This window comes from Gracilinanus agilis, chromosome 1 (genome assembly GCF_016433145.1).
Source record: "Gracilinanus agilis isolate LMUSP501 chromosome 1, AgileGrace, whole genome shotgun sequence".
Lineage (NCBI taxonomy): Eukaryota > Metazoa > Chordata > Mammalia > Didelphimorphia > Didelphidae > Gracilinanus > Gracilinanus agilis.
The window spans coordinates 674,677,088-674,694,993 of record NC_058130.1 but is presented as its reverse complement, the minus strand read 5'-3'; positions in this window follow the sequence as shown (position 1 = coordinate 674,694,993).

The window sequence follows — 17,906 nt, the reverse complement described above, 5'->3', positions numbered from 1 at the left end:
TCTCTCTCTCTCTCTCTCTCTCTCTCTCTCTCTCTCTCTCTCTCTCTCCCCATCTCTCTATCTTCCTGTCTGTCTTTCTCTCTCCCTCTCCCTCTCTCCATCTGTATGTCTGTCTGTCTGTCTCACACACACACATACACAGAGGAATCTAGTCTTTGAATACGAATGTTGGTTCTTAAGTCATCAGTGACAAAGTTGTTCCCCTCCCCACCCCCAGTATTTTTGGAAAATCATCACGACTTAGGGAATTGAGATAATCATTGGGATACCAAGTGGTTAATTGCAGGAACTGAGTGAAAGACACTGAGTCTATCTTGTGACTCAATTCTGGAGCTAGCTCAGTTCCTTTGCTATATAATTGTGGATTTAGCTCAACTTCTGTCTAGCAAGGAAAAATCTATTAATTTGTGGAAACTGAGAGAAAACTTTATTGTATTACTTGAACCTAGCCCTGCATGGCTAGGGATCTGGATCAACTCTACCTACTGTGTAGAGGCTCTTAACTAAGGATCTAGCTTATGCTGAGCTGAAACGGATATAAAGATTGATGGAAGGCCTTTTCTCAAATTGTACATCTCAAGCAATCCATATGATTTATCTGAAAATTAGCTTCATTCTAATAAATCAGTTATTGTTTCCATGATCCTTTGATTGCTCACAGATACATGGAGAAGTGAGATACTTCTTTTTCTAATTTCAGGGAATTGCACTTTTTTTACTCTCTCCATAGTCAACTGGAAAGTCCCTAATCTTTCCTCCAATTAGAAATTAGGTGGTCTAATTTTATATGCTGTTTAATTGTTTTCTTTTAAATAATTGGTCTTATTTGATTAATTGTTCTTAATACATACAAATCTATCTTCTCCTGAATTCAGGGCCCAGCTCTAAGCTGTAGAAGTCCAGTTCTGATTTCTTGGACAATTGGCATTTATTGTTTAATAAATCAATAAGCTTGGAAGCTAAAATCTTTGTTTCCTGTCATTTCATGTTCCACCCGCCACATAATATAGTTGCTAGAGTACTAAACAAAGAGTCAGTAATATTTAGCTGTGTGACCCTAAGGAAGTCAGTTAACCTCCCTGAGTTTCAGTTTCTTCACCAGTATAATGGCAATGCAACCTATAGCATCTATATCTCAGTTGTTTAGAGACTCAAAATTTGTCAACAAAATATGTGAAGTATTTTGCAGACCCTGAAGCACAATTTAGATGTCAGTGTGTTTTTTTCTCCAATAGTTATTGCAAAGGCCAAAGAATAGGGCATCCTTCCTTTGAAAACATACAATTTCAAGTAATATCATCACCATTCTCATCTCATTCTCAGGCAGCAGATACAACGACCACTTCACAATTCATCTGTAATCGGAAACGAGCTGCCAGACCATGGTAAATTCTTGGAGAGATTGGTTTCCTCTGCTTTTTCTGGAATTGACCACTTTTAATTTGGAAAAAGAAATAGTGTACAGATCAACACCCACACCCACAGACATGTATACAAACATTCTTCATTTGATCCTGAAACTTAGGGGGTTTTCATGTCCAACGTTTTAATAAAAAATAAAAAGAAAACACAGTCAATTATAGATTTCTAATGAACTGCAAGTGGGTAAGCAACTGAATCATTCTCTTTTATAATTATTGGCAAATTGTCACTTATGAACTTATGCTTCAAATCAATAATAAGGAGACCGCTTAAGACTGTGCTCCAGATATTCTAGCCTTTCAGTATTCTGATCATACAGAGGAGGAACATTCAGCTGACAGCTTACAACAAAAAGAACACTGGCCTGGAGTTAAGCACACCTAGTATATGGTATAGATTCTCACCCTTATTTATTATGTGACTGTGTACAACAACTCATAGCCTCAGTTTCCTCAACTGAAAATGGGTGATAATAACATTTATTCTGTCTACTTCAGAGGGTAAGAGTGATGAGAGCAATTAATTCATTTCTACCTTACTTAATGGGTTGTAGCCAAACGACACTCACCTAGAAGCCAGCCCACTGATTATGGGCCTCTTAACACTTAGTGAGGCTGGTTATCAGATAGCAGATGGAGTTTGGCAATGAAAACAAGTGGTCTGGATTAGTAGAGATTGTACTTTGCTGTTCCAACATTCAGGATTTCCCCCATGATTTACTGCCTTGAACAATGTGTGGTTGGTTGTGGTGGTGGTGGTTCAGTTGTTCAGTTGTGTTTAACTTCTCTTGACTCCTTGGACAAATTGTCAATAGAGTGTTCTTGGCAAAGATACTGGAGTGTTTGCCTTTTCTCTCTCTGGTGTGTCCCCATTTTATAGGTGAGAAACTGAGGCAAATAGAAGGTAAGAGACTTGCCCTGAATCACATAGCTAGTAAGTGTCTGGAACCAGATTTGAACTCAGATCTTCCTGACTCCAATTTCTAAACACTTCACCACCTAGCTATCCTTATATGATTTTTGCTCATGTTGTGAAACTGGATCCTAAAAACAACCCAGTGAAGTCATTAGAGACAGTACAGTATTTAGAGCATAGTACCTGGAGACAGAAACACCTGAGTTTAAATACAGACCTAGTTCTTTACTAGTTCTGTAACCTTGGGTAAGCCACTTAACTTTCGTCTGCCTCAGTTTCCTCAATTTTAAAATGGGGATCCTAATAGCACCTAATCCCCAAGGCTGTTGTGATGATCAAATAAGATAATATGCATAAAGCACTTAACACTGTGCCTAACACATAATAGGTTCTATATAAATGTAATTGTTAATATTACTTTTATTATCAGTGCAATTGTTCACAGGATTTGGAGCTGCTGAGGACCTTCAAATTATTTAACCCAACTTTTTCATTTTACAGATAAGTAAACAGGCCAATAAAGGTCATGTGATTTGTCCAAGGTCACAAGTAGTAAGCAATGAAGCAGAGAGGCAATCTTTGGTTCTTCGAATTAAAGGCTGGAGCCCTTTCCATTCTACCATCCTGCCTTTTCTGTGGTCCTCATTTTATAGGTGAGGAGGCTAAATCTCAGAGAAGTGAAATAACTTTCTAAAAGTCAAGGGCTCTTTTAGTAGTAAAACCTGACCTTAGACCTGGGAGTCTGATTACAAACCTAGTGATTTTTAGACTATATTATAATTCCTCTGCCCCCATCTACTGATGGGGCTAGGATAGTAAAAAAAAAATTGTTCCAGTTTTAGCCTCCTCTTTGCCACTGGTGTACTCAAGATTTTAACAAAGAATACTGCTATTCCATTCTCTTCTCACTCTATTATTATTCTTTCTCATATGTAGCTTGAGTGCATCTAAGCCAATTTTCTTTAAGGGAACATTTATTTCTATTAAATAAATGATGTATTTTCAAGGTGTATAGTTTGTTTATTCTAGGATCCTGATGATCAAGAGCTACAGTTAGGGAGAAAAGGAAGATTTCCAAATTGAAACTATCATCTTATCAGTTCCGCTTATGAACTCAAGGAGAACCAAATCTTAAAGCATGATATTTTTTCCTCTTCATGAATATATTGTTGAATTTTACAGTTTATTAGGAAAGATAGTCAAACTTGGAAAGCCATAGTCACAGAATTTCACTGATGGAAAGGACAATAGAGGTCACCTTGGCCAGCCCCCTGCCAGATATATAAATGTCCTATAGAATATCTCTGACAAATTGTTATTTAGCTTCTGCTTGGACAATTTTCCTGACAGTAAAATCAGTACCTGGAGTGGCAGCCCATTCCATGAAAAATGAAGGTGCTCAATGAGGAGGCAGGAGGTAGGTAAACAATAGAAATCATGAAGACATGTACAAGCTAGAAAGGAACAACCACTGACTCAGCTGTTTATTCTATTTATGACCTAGGGGGAGTTATTTAATTTCTCTGAGTCTCAACTTTCTCATCTGTAAAATAACAGGTTGAACCAACTGACCATTAAAATATCTTTTAGCTTGAAATCAGTTCTAGGAAGTTCTCAGGACCTGATGGAGTCAGGGATGGGGATAAGTGGAATAGAGAGGGGCTGGGCAGGAGAATAGCTAGATAATACAAGGATAACAGTGGAACTGGTACAGAGGCAGCTTGCTGGCTTATTTTCAGTTGTCTTTAGAGTAGAGCCCCTTTATGTGTGGCTTTGCTTTTTAGGGTTTCAGTTATCTTCAGTCAACTCGAAGTGCTGACGGTCCTCCTGAGAAGTGCTAGAAGTCTATCTGAGTCAGTGGTCTACTGCTGGAGGCAGTCTCTTCAGCTTCCATGTTCACATTTTTAGTTGTTGTTTTTTTTTGGGGGGGGGGGGCGTGCATAGAGCATGGAGCCAAAGGGCAGGAACAAGGAGAGAGAGAACATATATAATGAGGGTCAGCAGATGTTTGCTTATATCCAAAGTTTCAGCCATCTGTGGTAGGTCTTAGAACATATCCCCTATGAATACTGGTCTCTACTGTATTTTTATCTGAAGACAACCAATCCTGAGTGAGCTCCATTCCCACCCCCTTAAAGATGACAATAGGATGACAAGGGCAATGAAAACTGATTGAATAGTGACTGCCAAGATGGGTAGCAAGTATAATTTTTTAGTGGTAGTGTTTGCTTTATCCCCCACTGTCTATTGCTGATGCCCCAAGTCTCCAGAGATGATTCACTGAGGGCTTTATTACCTTTTAAGGTATTTGTTTCTATTTTCTTTGCCAAGGAGAGTGATCTTTGCATTTCAGAGGACAACAGAAAAAAGGTGATATCTTGCTTTCTTCCCTTTTCCTCCTATGGATGTTTGTTTCCAAAGGGGAAAAAATCAATTAATTGACATGAAATTATAAATAGCTACTGAAAGCTTTATGTGCTGCCATATGCTCATGTATTTTAAAGCTAATGTGATCATGTTATCCAATCCCCTCATTTTACAGTTGAGGAAAGTGAAAATCACAAAGGTGTTTCTCTTCTTCAATGAATGTAACTTCTTTGAAGGCAGGCAATATTTCATTTTTGTTTTAATATCTTTAAAAACAATCACTTCTTGGTACATAGTAAGGACTTTTAATTTTAGGTTTCATTTATTTCCAGATTTTTAGTAATCATTTTCAGACATTTTGCAAACAAAGGACTTAATAAATAAACATTTTATATTGTTGCTGTTTAGTCATTTTAGTCATGTCCAACTTTTCATGAGATTTTTGGAGATTTATTGGCAGAGTTAAAGAGTGGCTTGCCATTTCCTTCTCCAACTCATTTTTACAGATAAGGAACTGAGACAAACGAAGTTAAGCGACTTGCCCAGCGTCCCATAGGTGCCAGTTGATTGATTAATGATTGAATATTGAAGGCCACTTTAGCAAGTTAGTGTTCACCTTTTGGAAGGGGAAGATCCTGGAATTTTCAAATCATAAAAAAGTCATATTTGAAAGGGAATCGATCCACTATCTAGTCCAATTCATCTCTGATATAGAATTCTCACTATAGCCAGAAAAACAAGAGATAATCCAACTTTTGCTGGAATGCCTCCATTGGCTGTTGGGGACTACTACCTCCAAGAGGAGCCCAGTTCATCTTGGGATAGTTCTAAAGTTTGTTATTTTTAGCCATATATTTATATCAAGTATACATTTGTCTCTTTACAACTCCCATTCATTGCTGCTCATTTTTCTCTTTGTGGAAAAGCAGAACAAGCCTAATCCCTATTTCGCAAGACAGTGATGATCTCCTTCCCCCAGCCTTATTTTTGTCTAGCCTTTGGGTAACCAATTATAAGAGAAGTGATGACAGTCCCTGCTGGACTTCCTTCTTGTTACTCCAATTCTAGTTGACTAAGCCTTTATTCCTTAAAACCTTTCTCCTTTAGACCCATCTGGTAACAAATCATTAGACCTCATGTCACAGTAAAAGCTAAAGTTTAACTAGAAAACATAAGATCAATGTCAGTGTTCACATCAAGCAACAGAAGGAAGAAGTAACATAAACTATGATTCAATATTCTTCTCCCGAAGGTCAAAATTGTCATGGGAGAGGGAGAGGAATCAGGTGGTTCAATTGCCTTTTCACAAGCTCCTCTCTTCTTTCACTTTAATATTTACCACAAATCTTACTGCCCCAAATCTCCAGAGTAGAGTCTATCCTGCCATTATCAGAGAGAACAGGAAGCTCACTACTTTCCTAAATATTCTGTCCTTATACACAGTAGTGAAATGACTCTGTCCCCACAGCATGGTGTTGGCATGAGAACCAAGGGGAGCTTGTAGAATTGTCAGTGATGCTCCTATCATAGTTACTAGGCAAATGAGATATTAAAATAATATTTCTCTGACTCTTCTCCTGGAAATTCTGTCCCACCCTATTGTACATTCAGTGAGGGTGTTTCAGGCACAGAAGGATGAGACTTCACGGTGGCTAGGTGAATAGAGTACTACATATTGAATCAAGAAGATGAGCATAAATCTGGCTTCTCACACTTCCTAGCTCTGTGACCCTGGGCTAGTCACTCGATCTCTGTCTGCCTCAGTTTTACCATCTGTAAAATACAGATTAAAAGAGCACTTACTTCTTAGGGCTGTTGTGAGGATAAAAACATATAACAAAGTGCTTTGTAAGCCTTCAAGAACTAAATAAATGTTAGTTATTACTTTTAGAGTTGGAGAGGTGGCACAATGGCTAGGGCCTAAGTTCAAATTCAGCCTCTGTGATTCTGACAATATGGACTAAAATGGCTTAACAACAACACAATGTGCCAGAAAGTATGCTAATGTGCTTTACAAAAATAGAGATAATAATATCACCTACCTCTCAGAGTTGCTTGAATCAAAAGAGATAATATTCATGAAGTTCTTTGAAAACCTTGAAGTGCTAGAAAAATACTTATAAGTAATAATAACTATTGTTATATAATTTGCATCATTATCATCACCATCATCTTCATCATAGCATTTCTAGAGAGAAGGAGTAGATAAGATAGATGAACAGCAGTACTAACAACCGATGGTCAGAGCTACCATGGGCAACAAGAGTCTTCCAACTAACCAAACTTCTCTTTTATGTCTTCTCTCCCCATTTTCCCCATCTTAGCCTGGGTACCACTCTTCTGCCTATAGCCCAACCAAACAGTCTGGGTAGTGTCAGCCCTAAAACTATGCTGTAAAAGTTCCATTGAACACAGTCTCTGGGAAATTATTACTTTGAGACCTCAGGATTGCATCTATCCAGATCCCTCATGTAAAAAAATGATAGAACCTACAATTTCTGTCTTTAAGGAATTTAACAGAAAATATAGGGGATAATATGTCCATCCAAACTGGTATAATCTAAAACGTGATGCTAGAAATCCAAATCCAGGAAGCATTTTTTAAATGCCTATTCTGCAAAACCCTTCCTCTACATAGTAGGAGAAATACAAAGTTTAGATAGGATGGTTCCTCTCTCCTCATGGAGTTTTCATCTAGGATGGATTTGATACAAATAAATGAGTTAGTAATAATATACACTAGTTTTTACAATAGGTACATGAGAAAGATGAAAAGTGATATGTTTGGTCTGAGAGTGAAGGTTGCTGTTGATACGGGAGATCAAAGAAAGCTTTGTGATTAAGGCAATTTTTGAACTTTTTTCTTCTAAGCCTGTTATAATTTGTTGTTGGTTTTTTAAATCCTCTTTTGGGCCTCATCCAGGAGTGCATTTGGGGGCTGACATTCTTTCACATTTGCCCTTCAGGGTTCACATATTTCCTTTTTGGCATTGCTGTCTTCTTAGCTTGCCTATTGGTCCCTCCTGTTGCTAAAAATAACTTACAGGGTCAGGCCTTTTCTTTGTCTTTTACTCATTGGGGGGCATTTTTAGTGATCTTATCTATATGTTGAGGCTCATCTCCACTTATGGGGTGGAGGGAGTACTGTCTCTGGGTTTCCTCAGGTGCACATGCAGTGGATTTTGCCGCATTCTGCTCCTCAGCTGTCAGCTTCCAAGGAGTTTTGTTCCTTCCTCTAAAGATTACCCCCAATTCTGCTTATTCCAGGTACTCCTCAACATCAGGTGGTTTTTGAATCTTAAAGGTTTTTGAACCTTAAAAAGTTTTGAGTTTTAAAAGAAAAAGAACTAGGAACAAGTGCTTACTTTGTCCATGACTTCTCTGCCTTCTTATTCTGGTCCACCAGAGGTCTGCATCTTGGAGATGAGCTTCCCAACTTCAAGGTGGATGCCACCCTCAGTCACATCTGGGTCTAGGACTTCCTTGGAAGCTTAGGGGACATTCTCTTCTCCCATCCTTAGGATTTTGCTCCAAGCTGCACAACAGAGCTGGGCTATGCTGAAAATAGATGTTATGCTCAAGTGAAATTTAAAGATGATCAAAATGTTAAGATGAAGGGGCAGCTTGGTAGCTCAATGGATTGAGAGTCAGGCCTAGAGACGGGAGGTCCTATGTTCAAATCCAACCTCAGACACTTCCCAGCTGTGTGACCCTGGGCAGGTCACTTGACCCCCATTGCCCACCCTTACCATTCTTCCACCTAGGAGCCAATACACAGAAGTTAAGGGTTTAAAAATGTTAAGATGATAGTCCTTTCTATTGACTCTGTCCAGACTGGAGTAAGTATAACAATGCATATAAGGCAGTTGAGCCCATATAGGATATGCCTTTCTCCATCACTGATCATCCCAAATAGGACCTTATCATCAAACTGAGCATTTTAGACTCAGATGAACAGGATGGGAGGGGCATGCCTATATTGACTTATGTGGTCTTTATTTACTTTTGGCTCTGATAAGAAGTTGAAACGGTCTATCCTCTACCCAACAACTGCTGACAAGAAGTTTGATGAGATCCTCATTTATTGATTCATTGACATTGACAACATACAAGAAGGTTGCTGCTTTTGTTGACTGAAAACCTGGAGATAGGGTCATGGTTTTTCCAACTATCTCTGAAAAGGAGGTCCAAAACCCTTTTCTTCAGGACTTCTTCACCAGAGAGCTCCATTCAGTTAAGAAATACCTCTGGCACACCCCGCAGAGCAAAGGTCATTCCAGAAAAACCATGCTGGGGTCTGGTTAAGGAGTCCTTGAAGATATCTACCAGAAGGTATACACCAATCTGCTAATGTCTTTTTTTTTTAAATTATGTCTTTTTTTTTTTTAAACCCTTACCTTCCATCTTAGAATCAATACTATGTATTGGTTCCAGGGCAGAAGAGTGATAAGGACTAGGCAATGAGGGTCAAGTGATTTGTCCAGGGTCACACAGCTGGGAAGTGTCTGAGGCCAGATTTTAACCTAGGACCTCGCGTCTCTAGGCCTGGCTCTCAACCCACTGAGCTATCCAGCTATCTCCCAATTATGTCTTTCTTTAACAATTGTTGCAAACATCTTGATGTGCTAAAAGTTGAAGATCTTTGAAATGCTCTACTTACTAACGGCTTGTTAAATGAAAATGGTACTAAAATTGTCCTTAGTTCCTCTCCTTGTTCTTTTACCATCATTCCACTTGAGTCATTGAACTCCTTTGGCACTCTGTTAGCTGTCTCTGTTGCGTGAACTGTCTGGACTTAAATCTTGTGAGATCTGTTGGAATCTCCACCATCAGCCAAGTAGTATTGCTGGGATTTAAGAAAGAGGCTACTTTAGGAGCATTGTAAGACTAGGGCTTCTTTAACTGATCTAATAGACAAATCATCTCTTTTTAAAATTATCCACTTGAGGGAGGAGGCATTATAACATGTTTAGTTTTGAGTTTCACTTCCCCTCTGGGAATTTCTAGGTTCATGACAAATCACTTGTAGTAATTTATGTATTTCAGAGAGTGGTTTTTTCTTCTTCTCAATGTTGCATTCTAACAATTCTTACCTCTCCAGGAGAATACAATCTTAAAATATTTTGTTACAAAAGAGTTTTCTAATTCTGTCACAGCATGTGGTTGAGACTATAGAGAAGCCACATAATACCTGACAGTGGCATATAGCACGTTGGAGGACCATAATTATGGGTACTTTTTTAAATAAGTCATTTATCTGGACATGGAAACTTGCTCTTATATATTCATAATAAGATAAAAGCATGTCTACCAGAGGGCAAGGAAGAGATGAAGATACTATTTCTTTGCTACAAAATATTGTCTCTACAATGGATAGCTTTCTGTTTCCCCATATTTTGCCTTTAGGAGAGCCACAAATAAAAGTATTTTGATATTAGAAAAAAAAGAATAAAGAACTTTTAGACTTTAAAGAATAGATAGGAATTTAGACAAGGGCAGCTAGTTGGTGCAATGGATAGAATGCTGGTCCTGAAATGAGGAAGACTCATCTTCCTGAGTTCAAACCTAGCCTCAGACACTTGCTAGCTGTGTGATCCTGGACAAATCATTTAATTCTATTTGCTTCAGTTTCCTCATCTGTAAAATGACTTGGTGAAATGAGCTAGAAAAGGAAATGAATGGCAAATCACTCCCATATCTTTGCAATTTGACCCCAAATGGGGACAATGAAAGTTGGATATAACTAAAAATGACAAAACAACAACAAAAGAAATCTATCAGGTGAAGAAGAGGAGGAAGGACACCCTAGACGTGAGAAACATGAGCAAACGAATAGAGACAGAAGAGAACAGAATTTGTTGGGGGAACTAAAAATATATCATTTATCTAAAGCAGACAAAAATGAAGGTGAATAATAAAAAAATAATGATGGAATAGTAAATGATGGCATATTATGGAGAGCTTTGAATGCCAAACCAAAGTGTTTGACATTTACTAGGTAGCCAATAAGAATCCACTGAAGACTTTTGAGTAGCAGAATAACATAATCAACTCTTTACCTGTGGAAAATAAATTAATCAACAGTATAAAAGATAAGCCAGATAAAGAATAAGTTAGATTTGTCAAATAGCCTATAAGAGGTTATCAAAACAACCAAAATGGATAATGATTAGGGTCTTATACAAATGTGAGGCCAGCAGGAATAAATGAGATGGGTGAGAAATGTGACAAATGTCAAAATGAAATCCATGGAACTTGGTAACTGATTTGGTTTAAGACTTGACAAAGAAAGAAGTGTCAAAAATTGAGATGAAATTTGAAGATAGAAAACAAGGAGAATTGTGCTTTCATAGACAGAAATAATAAAGTCAGAAGTAGGATCACATTTGAGGGGAAAGGTCATTTTGGGAAATGTGGTACTTACGACGCCATCTGGACATTCAGGTTAAGATGTCTTAGAGGCAATTGGAAATTTGGATTTAGAACTCTGAAGAGAGGTCAGGGCTGAAGTTATCAATTTAGGTGTCATCTGTATACAGCTAGTAGTTGAATCTATTGAAATAAATTGTAAAAGGAAAAATGATAGCAAGAGAAGAGGATATCCAAGGGCAAAAAGTTTAGAGAAAATCTTTTGTAAGAAGTCAAGAAGAAAATGAGGAGCAACAAATGCAAAGGAGAGCTCAAGAAAAGTGTAAAATTATAAATTATAGATAACTGAGAAATTATTATGACTCAACTGAAGGGATCTTGGAAGGATTTACGGTGGAGGTGGCATTTGATTTGGGTTTTGATGAAAGAGATCATTTGACCTCTTTAGGCATTAGAAGTAGTGAGAACAAAATGATGGAAGAGAGAAGGACTAGAATAGAAACTAAGAATAGTTTAGTTTGACTAGAGGAGCTGAAGATAAGGAGAATAAAATAAGGTTAGACAGATTAGTTGGAGCCAGACTGTGAAAGGAATAGTTCAGGATAAGGAGGTGATATTGAATTCAATAGTCAATAAGAATGTGTTTCTGACTAGTTAAAAAAAAACACAGACCTACAACTTGGGTTTAGGAACCTGAATAAAGTATAGCAAGTAGTATAACCTAAAAATTCCTGATTCTCAAGCAAAATCATGCAGCTCTCAATTAACTCTTATTCCCTATCCCCAACACACTCACACACACACACACACACACACACACACACACACACACACACTTTCCCCATGTATACTTTTTCCATTCTATTACCATGATATCTGGGCAGAAAAGGGAGGAAACAAGTATTTCCTCTGGGTGATTTGGAGACTATTATATTGATAGATTATTCTATGGCCTCAGTCCTTCTAAACAATCAGTAGATGAGAGCAACCAAAATTTGTCAATTTCATCACTTCAATTTCACCAAAAACTATTATTCAATCACCTAATAATGTTTATTAAAGAGCCTACTATGTGCTAAGCCCTGATAATACAAAAAGAGGCAAAAGATAGCCCCTGTCCTCAAGGAGTTCATCATCTAATGACAAGACTGGAATTATCTAGAATTCTCTGACCTCCTGAAGAGAGGCAACTGTAATAGAAGGAGGATTATCTGACCTTAAGTCTGAAAACTGATTTGACTTCCTGGCTCTGTCTCTTACTATCTCTATTTGTTGCTCAATTCTTTTTAATTTGTGTCCAACTCTTCATGACTCTCTTTTGGGGTTTTCTTGGCAAAGACCCTGGAGTGATTTGCCATTTTCTTCTCCAGCTTATTTTATAGATGAGGAATTGAGACAAATGAGATAAAGTGACTTGTCCAAGGTTACACAACTAATAAATGTCTGAGATCAGATTTGAATTCATGAAGATGAGTCTTCCTCATTCCAAGCCCAGTGCTCGAATCCATTGTGTAACCATCTCTAGTACTACCTTGGACAGATCACTTCCTCCCTTTGGTCTTGCTTTTTCTTAAGCCAAGGAAGAAAGGGTAAATTGGATGCTTCCTTAGGTACTTTCAAGCTCTAGGCCCACAGATCCTAATTCAACTTGACACTATCTTTGCTGGTCTTGAGCAGATGATTTTTCTGCTTGATGGGAAGACAAAGGGTGATTTTAATGAATGGCATTCTAGTTCTCTGGAATCTGGGTTCAGAGTACTGCTATTGTTGCATTGAAAGGAGCTTCTGATCAGACTCCATTAATAGACCAAGAGCACATTCAATTAATTTCCTTACATAGCCTCTGTTGTGATGATAAAAGAGAGACAGAAACTTCAACTTTGAAAGTGAAAGGTCCCATTCATTACTACTTCCCTCATTAGGGGGTTCAAGCATATATCCTTGTAGAAAAGCCAGCATCATTAATCACTCCTCAGATTTGCCTTACTCTTAATGTTTTCCAAAGCACTTCCAATACCCATTATTTTATATGGGAGGTAGTGTTGCTTAATGCAAAGAGCTCTGACCTTGGCAGCCAGAGATATAAATTAGATTCCCAATTGCAAACTGATAAGGATAACAATAATAATAAAATTATATATAAAACAACAATAAAACCAACACTAATTATGATAAAATAATAATTATGATGCCTAACATTTATATGGTGCTTATTAGATGCCAGAAACTGTGCTAAACACTTCATGATAATTTTTAATTTGATCTTTACAACACCCCTGGGAGATGGATGCTATTATTATCCCCTTTTTACAAAAAAGGAAATTGAGGCAGAGGTTAAATGGCTGTCTCAGAATCACTCAGCTAAGAAGCAACTGAAATTAGATTTGAGCTTGGAGTTTCCTGACTCCATTTCTGACACTCTATCCATTGTTCTGCATTGCTGCCCCTCAAATATCAGTAGGCAAATATAGGGCTTCCTCGACTTGAGTCTCAGTCACATCATCAGCAAAATGGGGACAAAAATACAAAATTAGCCTTTGTCTTCCCATCAGTCAGAAGAATCACCTACTCAGGACCCAAAAAAGATAGTGCCAAATAACACCAGGATTTGGGGACCTAGAATTGGAAAGTAAGGAATTATTTAGTTCTCCTTAAGAGGTAATTTGCCACTTGTGATAGGGCTTGTCTAGGAGTCAAGAAAATCTAGGTGTTCACAAGTAAATCCTGAAGAAGTGTCCCTGGGTAAGTCAATTAACCTCTCAGTGGTTAATCAATTAACCTCTAATAATTAACCTCTAAGAGGTTAAGTGACAGATTAGTTGTTGATCTACAGTGTTAAAGGGAGTTTCCCCACCAGAAGTTTCATGAATGAAATCTCAGGTCTAGAACAACAAAAATGAAACTCTTCTACTACCTACCTCAGGAAATGATCATGAGGAAACCTCTTTGTAAACATTATAGCACTATGTAAATGTGACCCATTACTGGACCATAAATGACATTATTAAAACATTTTGAGCTTGAAAAATGTTTTGCATTCATAACTTTATTTGATCCTCAGCAATGCTATGAGTTGGATAATTCGTGTCATTTTGGGGGGGAAATCTGAAATATTTATAGTTTAGAATTCAGAAACTTAGAAAAGTTAAGTGATAGAGACTTGTTTTGTCTCTAGAAGTCCCAGACCAACTCTGAAATTAATGTGACAAAGATAGCTGAGCCATACTTGGCTTGGTAGGGGAGATCGAGCGCTACATTAGACCATCTAAGGGATCCTAGATCTACAAGAAACTTGGCAGTTCTAATTGCTCTTTTACTGTTAGTACTGAAAAAATTGTTGGACCTGGAGCTAACAAGGGATCTAGGTTTGAATCTTGTCTCAGATATTTGGTATCTCTATTACCCTGGGCAATGTACTGGTTTTGCTTTTTTTTTTTTTCAGTCATCTCAGTCGTGTCCTACTCTTCATGACCCCATTTGGAGTTTTCTTGGAAAAGATATTGAATTGGTTTGTCTTTTTCTTCTCCAGCTCAATTTAAAGATGAGGACTTGAGGCAATTAGGATTAAGGGACTTGCCTAGAGCAATACAGTGTCTGAGGCCAGATTTGAACCCAGAAAGATGAGTCTTCCTGACTCCAGGCCTGGTAATCTATCACCTATACCATCAAGCTTTACCTTTCACTATAACTATGCAAAATTAAGGATTATAATGGCACCTCCACCATGGGATTATTGTAAGGTTCAAATGAGATAATATATGTAAAGTGCATTGAATATCCTTAAGTGCTCAATAAATATCAGCTCCTATCACTGCACTCAGAGACTGATAAATGGAGCACAAAGGGGGAATGGCTATTTGAATATGGTTAGATTAGCCCTGACTAATCTAATGAGGTGAATTTTAGTTAGTTTGGATTTTATTGAACTACAGGCACTCAATACTTGCTTGATACCCCTTGCTTGCAAGGTAATAAGAAAGGAATGTCTAACTTAAACATCATGACAGTTGGAATGGAGAATATGAGAATTGTGAAGATATGTCTGATGTGTTGTAATGCTTGCCCCTTGAGCAGAATTCTAGAGTTGAGATGGGACAAGCAAGATTTTTTTTTTCCTAAGTAGATTTGGCTTGGGGCAGGAGTGTGTGTATGGAGGGGAGAAGGCTGGCTCTTGGCAAAAGTATTTTCTAAGTACCTACAATGTGGAAGGCAGTAGGCTAAGTGCTTTAAACATATTATATCATTTGATCAACTTTAAAAATGCTATTTTATTTGATCTTCAAAACAACCTTAGAAAGTAAGGCTATTATAAGATCATTATTTTATACTTGAGGAAACTAAAACAGACAGAAGTTAAATGTTTTGCTCAGAGTAATATAGATAGAAAATATTTGGGAACATATTTGAACTCAAGTTTTTCTTACTCTACACCTTGTGCTCTACTCACTTAGATACCTTTCTCTCTAGGGCAAAGACAAAACATTCATATTTGATTAATGTTTATTTAGCCATCACCTTGGCTGCCTTCTGTTCCTGGAATACATGTCCTCTTCATCTAGCCCTCTTGGAAATCTTCTGTAATGGCCAGAATGTAAGGGGTAAAAATAAAAGGGTTGGACTAAATTTATAAGAGTGTGGTCACCAGGAATTATGACTCAATTCCAAATGACTTTTTATGGTAGTTTATTTACAAAAGGAAAGAGTGAAAGTAAGAAAATCAGAGAGAATAGATATTTACGCAGACCTGGTCTAAACCAGGCAGAGTTTAAGAAGTCTCAGCAAAGGGGGCCCAGAGGTAAATTAAACAAGGGTTTTAGCCATGAGGCCTCCTTCAAGAGAAGGGGTCTCTCTGGAGGTTTGTACCTCTAGAACAAGCCAGGGAAAGGAGTCAGCCTTTTTCACTCACCCACGTGGTAGTTCTAAGGGAAAATAGAAAAGCAGTCCAAGGTCCTCAGCAGGAGCTCTTCCAGGGTCAAGTTGAAGGCAAAAGACCTCTTCACAGGAAGTTCTTGCCACTTTTAAAGACCATTCCTTTCATCACTCCCTGTGCCTTCCTCCCACTTTATGTGGACCAATCAATTACAGCTAAAGTTTTGCTTAGGACTGCCCGGGGGCAGTCAGTCAATTCTGATTCATCACCCACTATCACACACATGGATCACAGACCTCTCCATACTTAAAGATAAGTGGAGTGTATATATATATATATATATGCTTCTTGTGATTAAATCTAAAAATGGGCAGGGTAGAGTTAAACCCATCTTCACACTTCCCTTCCTTCAGGCCTCAGCTCAAATGTCTTCACTCATATGAAGCTGTTCTTGACCCCTTCCAGAGTGGAGTACCACTTCCCTCTCCCATTACTTTGTAAATATGTCATATTTACTTACATCTGAATATGTAATTTCTCTGGGATAGAAATATAATCCTTGAGAATAAGGATGACTTTGATTTTGTCTCTTTGTGCTCATGCTTGGCATATTATCTATATTACTTACCATACTTAAAAAATGTTCATTGAATAATCTATTGATTGAATTATGAACCTATATAACAAGATAATTTAGTTAAAAATAGGAAGGTGTCATCAAGTGGTGATTTGGACTCAACATCTTCCTTCCCTCTTCCTACTCTTTTGTTGGCAATAGTTTTCCAAACAAAGTCATTGTGGCATCCTGGAATCTCATTCCCTTCTCAGCTCCCAACCTTTCTGAGTGAACTGATGTCCTATTTTCTATCACATGGCTCAGGCACAAAAATTTCACAGTTATGATACTGGTCCTTACTGACAACATTTCCTCTTTGCCTTTTGAAGGAGGACTAAATGCTAGAAATGACCATAGGAAAGAACCCCCTGCCTCAGTTACTGGAACTGTCTGCAATGACTATATTTCCAAGATCCCCAGGGGGTATTCTGTGTCATGATCCCTTTTTTTCATGCTATTCCAGTTGAGGAGTCACTTAGGGAAACCCAGCTGCTTAGAGAGTATAGTATAACCAGCCAAAGTCAGATATACTCCATTACACAGCACATACAAAGAATGAGCAGTGGAGATCTTTCTTTAAGAGAAAAATAGTCATGTAAGTAAAGGGATCTAAGAAAGAAATTACAAAAATGGATGAATTCTAATTCTATTCATTTTAAATTTAAGATCATCTATGCAGGGTGAGATTATTTCTCTGCATTTGACCTTTAGACTATATTTAGGGGGAAAATAGTGGCTGAGCAAATTAAAAACATAAACAAATCTAAGATGTTTATCCTAACTTGAAGAATAAATTGCATGTCAAGGGGTGGATCTTAACTGAGAGATATGCTAATTACAAACTGCTCTTATCTAATCCTTAGAACATTCTTTTATTGAAACACTCCATGATTTCCTAATTCTAGTTCATCTCTGCAATTTGAAAATAACTGTAATTTAGAAAATACATTTTTTTTTGGTAGCAGCTCCTCCAGGGCTGCTTCCTCAACTCCCAACTGAATTTTGAGGCCTGGGGTCTTTAGAGGAAAGCTAAATACAGTTTTCCTTTCCACATCACAGGAGTTAGTTAGTACCCTTGCAATCTAGAAAATCCAAATGAACTTTTTTGGCCCTACCTTTGTACCAGAGAAGAAGTCCAACATTTTCCTTTCCTATATTTTTCTTTTTTCTTTTCTTTTCTTTCTTTCTTTTCTTTTCTTTTCTTTTCTTTCCTTTTCTTTCCTTTTCTTTTCTTTCTTTCTCTCTCTCTCTCTTTCTTTCTTTCTTTCTTTTTCTTTCTTTCTTTCTTTCTTTCTTTCTTTCTTTCTTTCTTTCTTTCTTTCTTTCTTTCTTTCTTTCTTTCTTTCT